Source organism: Canis aureus, chromosome 10 (genome assembly GCF_053574225.1).
Source record: "Canis aureus isolate CA01 chromosome 10, VMU_Caureus_v.1.0, whole genome shotgun sequence".
Classification (NCBI taxonomy): Eukaryota; Metazoa; Chordata; class Mammalia; order Carnivora; family Canidae; genus Canis; species Canis aureus.
The window spans coordinates 14,019,582-14,031,179 of NC_135620.1; the positions used below are offsets into that span (position 1 = coordinate 14,019,582).

General features: G+C 40.8%; 1 pseudogene; it reads left to right on the forward strand.

Annotated features, from left to right (window-relative positions):
- Window positions 1-286: 286 nt before the first annotated feature.
- LOC144322813 (ferritin light chain pseudogene) lies at window positions 287-1,184 on the forward strand (annotated as a pseudogene).
- The last annotated feature ends 10,414 nt before the right edge of the window (window positions 1,185-11,598 follow it).

The following is an 11,598-nucleotide window of genomic DNA, read 5'->3' on the forward strand; positions in this document are numbered from 1 at the left end:
TATTCTATATGCGTAGGATACAGTTGTAATACAGACCAAAATTCCTGTCCTGGAACTTGAATGCTATTACAAGTAAAGATATAGGTGCTTTCGGCGGTCCTGCGGATCTGTCTCTTGCTTCAACAGTGTTTGGACGGAACAGACCCAGGGACGCCCCTTCTACCAGCCAACGGCCACCCTCCAACCTTTTTTCCAGTCGCAACCTTCGGGGCCATCTTCCTGGCCATCTTCTGCCACCGGCAGCGAACACCCAAGTTTGAATTTAATTCCTTGTCCAGGATCAACCATGAGCTCCCAGATTCGTCAGAATTCTTCTACCGAGGTGGAGGCCGCCGTCAACCGCCTGGCCGACATGCACCTGCGGGCCTCCTACACCTGCCTCTCTCTGGGCTTCTATTTTTTTTTTTTTTTTAAATTTTATTTATTTTATGATAGTCACAGAGAGAGAGAGAGAGAGGCAGAGACACAGGCAGAGGGAGAAGCAGGCTCCATGCACCGGGAGCCCGACGTGGGATTCGATCCCGGGTCTCCAGGATCGCGCCCTGGGCCAAAGGCAGGCGCCAAACCGCTGCGCCACCCAGGGATCCCTGGGCTTCTATTTCGACCGTGACGGTGCGGCTCTGGAGGGTGGGGGCCACTTCTTCCGCGAGTTGGCTGAGGAGAAGCGCCAGGGCGAGGGCGCGGGGCGTTTCTTGAAGATGCAAAACCAGCGCGGCGGCCGCGCCCTCTTCCAGGACGTGCAGAAACCCGCCCAAGATGAGTGGGGGAAGACCCTGGACGCCACGGAAGCCGCCCTGCTTCTGGAGAAGAGCCGGAACCAGGCCCTTCTGGATCTGCATGCCCTGGGTCCTGCCCGCGCGGATCCCCATCTCTGTGACTTCCTGGAGAACCACTTCCTAGATGAGGAGGTAAAACTCATCAAGAAGACGGGCGACCACCTGACTAACCTCCGCAGCTGGCCACCCCCCAGGCTGGGCTGGGCGACTATCTTTTCGAAAGGCTCACTCTCAAGCACGACTAGGAGCCCCTGGAGACCAGCAGCCTTTGAGGGGCTCCTCTGGCAACCCCCCCCCCCCCCTCCGGTGCCAGGGCTTGTGCCTGAACCTTTTCCCATGCAGCCACTAGGCAGCTTTTTAACCATTCTGGAGCCCTTTCCCAAAACGTGGACCAAATGGAGACAATAAAGCTTTTTGCAGCAAAAAAAAAAAAAAACAACAAGTAAAGATATACTTCCTATGAGAGACATTTCAACAATAGGTAACAACTTGAAAAATACGTGATACAAGTTTTTGATAGTTTTAAAATAATCCAGTTTCTCAGAATTTATCCTGAAAAAATAGTCACACATGGGAGCAAACAAGTTCACTATGTGAACTTATGCACAGTAGTCTCTAAGAGGGGAAAATTGGATATAGCTTAAATATCCAAAATCGGGGACCTGGTTAAAGAGACTTACTGTGTGTCTATATAGGTAATCACGAAAGATAATCATGGTCATCATGATGACCTCTGAGTAAGGTATACAATTCTTGAATCAGGGGCACCTGGGTGGCTCAGTGGTTGAGTGCCTTTGTCTCAGGCCTGGCATGATCCCGGGGCCCTGGGGTCAAGTCCTGCACTGAGTTCCCCGCAGGAACCCTGCTTCTCCCTCTGCCTATGTGTCTGCCTCTCTCTGTGTCTCTCATGAATAAATGAATAAAAATCTTTTAAAAAATTGTTGAATCACTGTACTGTACATCTGAAATTAACATAACACTGTATGTTAACTATACTGGAATTAAAATTTTAAAAAAAGGTAAATTTGATCCTGAGACAATTAGTATGCATTAAAGATTTTAAACAAAAGCTAAATTCATGTTTGCAAAAGAAAATGAAAAAGAAAAAAGAAAAGGAATTATGATGGTTATTATTACAGTATCATGTAGCCATTAGACATAATTGTGTGGAATAATATTTATTTCTTTGTAGAAATGGTCAGGGTATAATGTTAAATATAAAAAATGTAGTATGGAAATCACAATAACGTTTTGTTACACATGCATATAAATGAAATCAAAATGTGAACAGTGATTTTCTCTAGGTGATATAATATAGAGTGAAAAACCTATATAATATAGGTTTTTTTTTCCCACTTGTTTTCCAGGATTTCATTTATGAACATGCACCTACTTGATAAATTAAAATCAGGGTTGGTGATTTTAACTTCTCCCTTTATTATTAATAAAGTTTCCCTATAATACCATCAACCGCTTATCAAGTGCTTCCCATGTGCCAGCTGATTTTTTTTTTTTTTCATTTAATACTTTCAATGTTCCCATAGGTTAGGCATTGCTACTTTCTCTATTTTCTCCCCAGGGTATGAAAAGGATTTGATGGAAGTTAAATATCTCAGCCAAGATACACACTACTGAGAGTATATCTAACTACTACGTGGTTCACCCTGAATTCAATCCAAAGTAGTCTGACTCAGAGTCTGGTCTTCTAAGCACTGATGCTATTATGTCTACAAACATAGGCAGTTAAAAGCAAGTTGAATATGGCAGAAAATCAATGTATTAGATCACAAAACTTTGGGGAAAATATAAATGGATAAACAGAACTGTATCAAGAAGGCAGATTAACTACAGGAAACTATCTTCTTCTCCAAAAGAAGTTATCTTGGAAAAGAACATAATTATACAGAGAGAAAATAACTTATCTTTTTAAGAAAGCTGGAAAAGAATATTAACTGCTACCAATGAAATATTTACAATTCCATGCAAGAAAGAAAGCAAACAGTCTAAAATTCAAAATATGTTCATCCTGAAACACGTCCAAAGACAGGGACTCAGAAAAGTGGTTGTGGTTCTCAAAGACACTGAGCCGCACCACCCCACCCCCTCCGCCCCAGGTAAAGAATACAAAAGTAAAGGGAACGCACTAGCAGCTACAGTAATTAGCAGAGTGAGAGACATGCATTCAGATCTATGGGATGAGAAATGCCCCCTCCACTCTGAAGTATTTCCATCCAGGTCAGAGTAGCAGGTGCTCTCAAGTGTGCGGCCCCGGTGATGCCATATCCAGAAAAATCCTGTTGCACCCAGATTTTTCACTTATGTATTGCTCCAGAGCCCTCTAAAATTTAACAGCTTAAACACAATTCTTTGGCCTGTCTAGTCTCAATGAGGCAGTTCTGCTGCTCTTGCTTAGAGTTGCTCATGCATCTGCAGTTAGATGGTAGCGGGGCGGAACCCTGTAAGATGCTTCAGCCACATGTCCGATGCCCAGGCAGGGAAGTTCAGAAGACTGGAACCCCTCTCATTAGCCCTACCCAAAGTCTGCTTTCCTTTACGAAAAGTTATCTATTTTCCAATATGCAGTACCTTGGATGGAACCCTCCAGATGCTGGTCCTCGCGGGGTGGTGAGTAATCCAAACTACACTGACTGGATCCCCAAGCCATACCTTTGGGGAACGTGATTTGTGAGTAAGGTGGCGAAAGAAGGGGAAACTTTCCTGTCCAAACCATGGGCTGTTTAGTCCACAACTACACATCATGTGGTGAGCCTGGGGCCACAGCTGGGCTGCAGGGATTTAGGACAGTAAGGACAGTGAGGACACAATGGAACCTGCAGGGCATCTCTGCATCTTCCCATCACTGTATCTGACAATGTCCCAAGAGGCCCTTCTTTGTCCATCTCTACATTGGAACAATCTAGAGAGGGGGATTTGGAGAAAGAGAGCTCTCAAATAAATCACATGCCATCAGTTTCTAAGAAAAGCACAGAGATGATATACACAAACACATCAGCACAGGACCAGAGCCATAGTTAGTGTTTTCTAAAAACTCATTTATTTATCACCATGGTTGTAAATCAAGTGACCTGGGCTAATAGTATTTAGACTCAAAATCATTGTTTATTTTAAACACGTGAATCGCTGGCACATTTTGTTGGAGTGAATGACGCTGCCTCTCCACTGGATTTCTTCCTTTGAACATATTTGGAAACTGTTTATATAGATAAAGTAACTGTTAATTTAGTTAAATAACAAAAACAGTGCATACAGGGCAGCCCAGGTGGCTCAGCATTTTAGCGCCACCTTTGGCCCAGGGCATGATCCTGGGAACCCAGGATGGAGTCCTGTGTCTGGCTCCCTGCATGGAGCCTGCTTCACCCTCTGCCTGTGTCTCTCTGCCTCTCTCTGCCTCTCTCTCTGTGTGTCTCATGAATAAATAAATAAAGTCTTAAAAAACAAAACAGTGCATACATGTTGTGTGTTTCTTGTGTCTAGATTTATTTTCACAAGGCTTATAACTGAATCTCTAATTTTAAAAGTAAGAACAATCTTAATATCTTTTGAGGGTGGCTTTTACAACTGCATGTAATGCTCTTAAATATTCTTACATTGAATTTTTCAGTGCTGTATTTATTTTATTTTTCAGTGTTACAGTTGACTCACAAACCAACCATCTCAATAACTCAAATGATTCTTTTTTAAGATTTTATTTATTTATTCATGAGAGACACACAGAGAGAGGCAGAGACATAAGCAGAGGGAGAAGCAGGCTCCCCATAGGGAGCCCAATATGGGACTCGATCCCAGGACCCCAGGATCACACCCTGAGCCAAAGGCAGAGGCTCAATGGCTGAGTCACCCAGGCATCCCTCAAATGATTCTTTTAACAGCTCTGTTAATGATTCACATGCCATACAATTCTCCCATTTATTTTTTTATTTAAATATTTTATTTAAATTCAATTTGCCAACATATAGCATAATACTCAGTGTTCATCACATCACATGCCCTCATTAATGTTTATCACCCAGTTACCCCATCCCTCACCCCCCTCCCCTTCTGCAGCCCTTTGTTCGTTTCCCAGAGTTAGGAATCTCTCATGATTTGTCTCCCTCTCTAATTTTCCCCACTCAGTTTCCCTCCTTTCCCTTATAATCCCTTTAATTATTTCTTGTATTCCACATATGAGTGAAACCATATGATGATTATCTTTCTCCGATTGACTTATTTCACTCAGCATAATACCCTCCAGTTCCATTCACATCGAAGCAAATGGTGGGTATTTGTCCTTTCTGATGGCTGAGAACATCGGGGCTCCTTCCACAGTTTGGCTATTGTGGACATTGCTGCCATGCAATTCTCCCATTTAAAACCTACAATTGAAAGTATATAATTCAGGGGTACCTATGTGGCTCAGTAGGCTAAGTGTCCAACTCTTGGTCTCAGAGTCATGAGCCCCACGTTGGGCTCCATGCCCACGAAGCCTACTTAAAAGTATACACATATACGGAAGTATATAATTCCGTGGCTTTATTTTATTCACAGTGTTGTGCAACCATCATCACAATCAATATTTAAACATCTACATCACTGCAAAGAAACCCTATGTTCCTTAATTGAATCTTATAAATCAAAGGAGTTAAATATATAGAGAAGATAAATCTTAAATTCTCTTAATTGGTCTGAGAATTTCATAAGATTTTTACTTAAAATCACAAATATAAAGCAGTTATACACTTGTGTTAAATTGGAATCACAGGGCCCTCCTAACAGGTCAAATTATCTGAAACATTGTAAATATCTAAATATAGATTATTCCTGTGGCACCTGGGTGGCTCAGTCGGTTAAGCATCTGATGTTTGATTTCAGGTCAGGTCATGATCTCAGAGTCATGAGATCAAGCACTGCAACAGGCTCCATGGTCATCACACAGTCTGCTTGAGATTTTCTCTCTCCCTCTCCCTCTCCCTTGCCCCCTGCTCACACTCTCTAAATAAATACATAAATAATCTCTTATTAAGTAAGATTATTCCTTAACAAAAATATCTTAATAATGTGGATTAACTGCTTCCTCATTTCTATATTCCAAATCTTCCCAGAGGTAAAAAAACAAAAAACAAAAAACAAAACAAAACAAAAAACACCTGCCACTAAAGAAACATTGTTATGCAAACAAACATACATTGGGATTTGCTTTCTAGAACAAATTTGATTGTATTTTTCATCTAGATGAAGTTGCATATCAACAAGAGACTTTGGCTAGGGTTTGAAGTCTAGAACCAGAGACACCCCCCTCCAGAACAGTTCTTTTCATAACCATGAGTAACTAGCTAAGCCCACTTTTATGGCCACTATTAACAAGAAAATTGGCTGTTGGAGCCTTAGTGGCAGCTATTGTGGGGGATTGAGGATAACCTAGAAAAGACAGAGGCCCAAGCATTATGATGGCAGGCAGAGGCTGGAGAGAAAGCTGTACAAGAGATTTTATATGATGAAGATAGCTGAGGAATTTTAGAATAGGAATGGCTAATGGCCTGAGCTGTAATTACTCTCTATTGCCTTTCCAGCAGAAGTCTGATAGTCTTGTATTTAAAGTACAAAAATGGGAAGAGTGGGATAGCCAAGAGTGATGTACGGAACCAAGAGGCTCTATAGGTGCAGACAGCTTTGGGAGCAGATGCAGAAACACCCTGGACGCTTCTTCCCCAAGTAGGCTTCTTGGGTGGGGGTGCCTCTGGGCAGCCAGGACTAGGGGCTTGAGCCATGTTATTTTACTCTTAAAGGAAAAGTGACTCCAGAAAGACAGAGGACTAGGAAGCCCCCAGGAGCAGAGGCTTGGGCCAAAGGAGGATGTAGCCACATGCTTTTTAAAGACAGCTCTACTTAGGAGAAGAGATGATGAATTGTTTCCTACATTGTTCCTAAGAAGACTAACATGTAGAGTATCTCATTTTGCTGAGTTACAGGAGGCTATAGCTGCATTCAGCTGCTACTCAGCACCTCAGAAGCCAGAGAAGGCTTCCCAGATCCTCTTTTTCAACCAATGCTAATGAAAGAAGGTATCAGCCTCTCATGTCATGAGGGAGGAAATGAATCATTTGACTGCTCAGGCACCAAGTGCTCTTGATTTGTCTCAGAAACTCCAAGGACTTTTGAATTTTGGCCTAAGTAAGCAGAATGTTTTGCTAATTTTTCCATCGGGGTTGTTTGTTTATCTTCATAACCCTCTGATTTTACTTAAGATTTAAAAATAGTGTTTTATATGGGACGCTGATTATGTGTCCTCAAACAACTGATCTCTTTAAAGTGGCTACGTGCCATCACAAAGATGCAAAAATTGGGCCTCATTTCCCAGTTTCAGTGATGATGCATTAGCCCTTTGGATCTAAATCAGGTCATTTGGGTTTGGCTCTTTGAGCCCCCAAGTATATATAGACGATTTTGAGAACTGGTGTTACTATATTTCCTTTTATTTTCACGTTTGCCCAGGTGTGTTATTAGTGAAGGGTTGCATAAGAGGAAGGGCGTGTGGTGCTTCATGCCATTCATTGTGCCCTGGCTGCTAAAAGCTCTTTCATTCGAACCATCACGGCCTGTCTTGGCTGTCCCTGGCAACTTGTCCTCACCCAGAAAGAGAAGTCAGTGAACACTTTGGTAAGATAAGTTTCAAAAATGTGAGTGGCAGTTAGGAACTGTTCCATTTAACCTCAGTAAACAGTTAAATTTACCACAACTTCAACTTTGGCGCCATTTTGTAGCTTGCTCTGTAGGGGGGATTCCTGTTACTGACAGACTTGACAGCCCACTGAAAGTGTTGCCTCACAACCACTTTGGAGATAAGAGATGTGGGTAGACAATTACTCAAAGGGGAACATATTTTTCTGCTCAAGAGAGAAGAAAAGTTCATGCAAGATTGAGCAGAGCTATAGTATTGCATTTGCTTTTTTCTTTTGTCAAGGAACAGAGCATCCTCTGCACTGACCCTTCACATACAAAAAAAAAAAGCCTTTCCCATGGAACACAGAGATTTTTTTTCTTTTCTTTCATATAGATCATTTCAACTGGAGGGTGAAAATCTAGAACATGGCATTCCTTACACAGAAAATAATTTAATTTTGATATTGCATCTCAACTGTCCTGTGAAATACGCCCCCCCCCCCCTTTTTGAGCAGCTTTCTGCTTCAGAACATTTTTAGGGTTCTTTTTTTTTTCTATCTTTGTGTAATGGTGCATGTGAAGTTAAGTGAGTGAACATGGTGTTACAATTGAATTGCATGTTCTCAAGATTCATATGCTGATGTCTTAACTCCCATTTCCTCAGAATGTGACCTTATTTGGTGATAGCTTCTTTAACGAGTTAAAGCAAGTTCATTAAGCAAGGGCCTAATTCGGTATGCCTGGTTTTCTTATAATAAGGGAAGATTTGGACACAAAGATACACATACACAGAGAATGCCATGTGAACATGAAGATGGCCACCTGCAAGCCAGGGAGAAAGGCCTGGAATAGATTTTTCCCTCACAGCCTGCAGAAAGGACAAACCCTACCAACACCTTGATTTGAGACTTCTAAGCTTCTGAAATTGGAGTACTGTGTGATACTTTGTTATAGCAGTGCTAACAAACTAATACATATGGCAAAACAATAAGCTTTCCTCCATGTCCAGCCAAAAGAGGCCATAATTTGGCCTTTCTGCTTTAGAATCACAAACTCAAATGCTGGCAGTGCCAAAGCAGATAATCCAAAGCAGTGAACCTAACTGGATGTACTACTTGGGATACTTAAATGAGATTGAGGCATACAGGGAAGTAGACACTATCCAGTTCTAGCCAGTTGTTACCATACAGAAATATAGGCCTTGCACTGCCAGATAATCTGACTTTTTAAAGAGAAACCCAAAATGCAGATTTTTTTTAAATGTAAAAATCCCTATTTTAAAATACTGACAACTAATTGAGAAAGTTTCAATACTGTCCTGGCCAACACCCCATGGGCCAAGTAAAATTTGCATGATGTCCAGTTTTGCCTACAATTTAGTGGTATTTTGAGGAGAGAATACCCAGGATGCTCCCAGAGTGTGAGAGGATGGAGCCAGGGATTTCATTTCTCCAAAAACCGCATTTCCAAGCCTCCTTAACCTTAAGTGGGACTGTGTAACTAGTTCTGACCAGTGGAATGTGACCAGTGGAAATGAAGTGTATCACTGCTGTGCTGAGATTAGCAAATATCTGGATACCTTCAGCTTATTATCATCCCCTTCCAGAACAACCTTGGAGGTACATACTGACCTTGCCAATCTAAAAGATCAGATTTTATCTGACAAGAGCAAGGTGAAGAAATGCCACAGAAAGGCTCTGCTCCTTCTTTGATCTTAAAAGTTGACCTTTGGGCTCTTTCAAAATTCCTCCTCTCACCTAGATATAAACCCTAGGTCTTATGACTCTTACATGAATACATATTAACTTACTTTTGCCTGCTTATCAAGTATCTTTTACTGTTTATGTGAGAGTTAATGTCCAACATAGCCCTCTCTGTCACCCTTAAAGCCTTTGCTGACTTTTCTTCCCAACCCTCACCATCATTTCTTTACCCAAAACCTGCCTGAACAAGCCCCTAATCTCATTAGGCTGACTTCCCAGCATTTCCAAACTTTTAAGTCATCACACATTGTAAATTTCATTTTGTAAATTTCTTTTTTTAAGTAAGTTTAATTATCTTTTTTAGTCATCTCTGCACCCAGTGTGGAGCTCAAACTCATGACCCAAAATCAAGAGTCAAATGCTCTTCCTGCTGAGCCAGCCAGGCGCCCCTATAAATTTCTTGAGGGCAAGAACCATAGAGTATTTACTGGCTTATCCCAAGTACTTACTATATATTGTAGCCTTCTATATTTAATTGATCACATCCACATCATCTTAAATTATTTATATGTAAATATAATGATTTATTGTGATACTTTCCTCATTTCCACATGTCAAAAATAAATCTTTTGTTTGGGAATAAATAAGCTTATTTAGTTAAGGATTGGCCTATATAAAGAAGCTGGTTCTACCTTTGCATCAATATCTGTTAGTTGGTCTTTATTTTTTATTGTAACACTTGACAAACCTAATGGCACTAGACGATTATATTTTTCAGAGCTTGTAACCATGTGACTGTTTATCTCACATGTTTACCCTTGCAAACTAGTAGTTGTAAAGTCAAATAAGCAAGCAATGTAGATTGTTATCTACAGAAAGAATTCATCAAGAACACAGGATGTTATAGAAACAGAAGATGAGTACACTTTATTATTGTAGATTTTCCTCACTCAGCTGGAAATTTCCCTTTGTCATTGAAACATTAACTTGAATAGACAAAATTTTGCATAAATGTAAACATTTTCATCTTCATCACTGATGCAACTCAAGAACATTGTGTTTCATACATTGCTGCACTGTTCTCTATACATCTGAATAGATGCTCTTGTCAAAAACTGATCATAATCGCCCAATGGCTTCTGTTTGTTGTGTGAACTTCGCCTATCTGATGTGTCTTATGTTTTCGCTCTTCTTTGTTTTTGTTTTTTTGTTTTTTTGTTTTACTTTTTGAGTAATCTCTACCCCCAGTGTGGGGACTCGAATTTAGAACCCAGAGATCATGAGTCCTATATGCTACTAACAGAGCCTACCAGGCACCCCTGTTTTTGCTCTCCTTTGTACTTGTGAATTTCTAAATTTAAGCTACAGGGATTATTTCCAAATCGGTATCTGATGGGCAATTTAGGCACAGCATCATGATCTACTTACCAAAATACCTTGGTAGTTTGGGAGTGGTGGGACAGATCTCAAGGCAAGGAGGTAATCGGGAAGATAATGGTAAGGTAGGGAGCAGAGGATGTGATCACATAAGATCCGATAAGAGTACACCTTCGGGGGTTTGCAGTGGGGATTTGCAGCTGGAAAGTCACATAGAGCCAGGGAAGTCAGTAGAAAAATACATTACACAGAAGGGGTAGATCAGAGCCCAGTCCCCAGGAAATGGCTGGCAAGAGTATCCCCGAAAGCAGGTTTGCAAGGGTTCAGGATGAATTTCTCCTTGGGGGAATGGCAAAGGATGAACATGAGCCCTAGAAACCCAAGCACAAGGAAGTCAAGCAATCCTGTCATCTCCCCAGAAGTAATTAGAAGGCCTGACAACATGACTGACAACCAGCAATAATATAGCCAAACTCTACAGAGTAGAAACTAAAGCAATTTTTCAAGTTCCTATTAGCAGGGGAAAATCTAATGCCTAATCACTGCTGTTTATTGGAGAGGGATGGAGCAATTTACAAATGACAGGGTCCTTGGAGCAAACAGGTAGGATGGAGTTAGAAGTAGAGCAGAGAACTTGTAATTCTCATACAAATGCTTACCTGAGTATAAAGGATCAATTCAGTAAGACTTTACACAAATTCATTAAAATTATGAAGTGTTTTTTTAATGAAGTATAATTCACATACAATATCCTGTTGGTTTCTGGTGTACATCATAGTGATTCAATATATTTATACATAATATTACAAAATAATCCTCATAAATCTAAGTACCATCTGTCACTATACAGTTATTACAATATTACCTGCTGTACCTATTCCCTATGCTATACATTACCTCCCATGACTTATTTATTTTAGAAATGAAAGTTCATGCCTCTTAATGCTCCTCATTTGCCCCCTCCCACCTTTCTACTCTGATAACCAGCAACAATTTGTTTCCTGTATCTATAAGCCTGTTTTTATTTTCTTTTGTTTGTTCATTTGTTTTGTATTTTGGAAATCACATATATGTGAAATCAGATG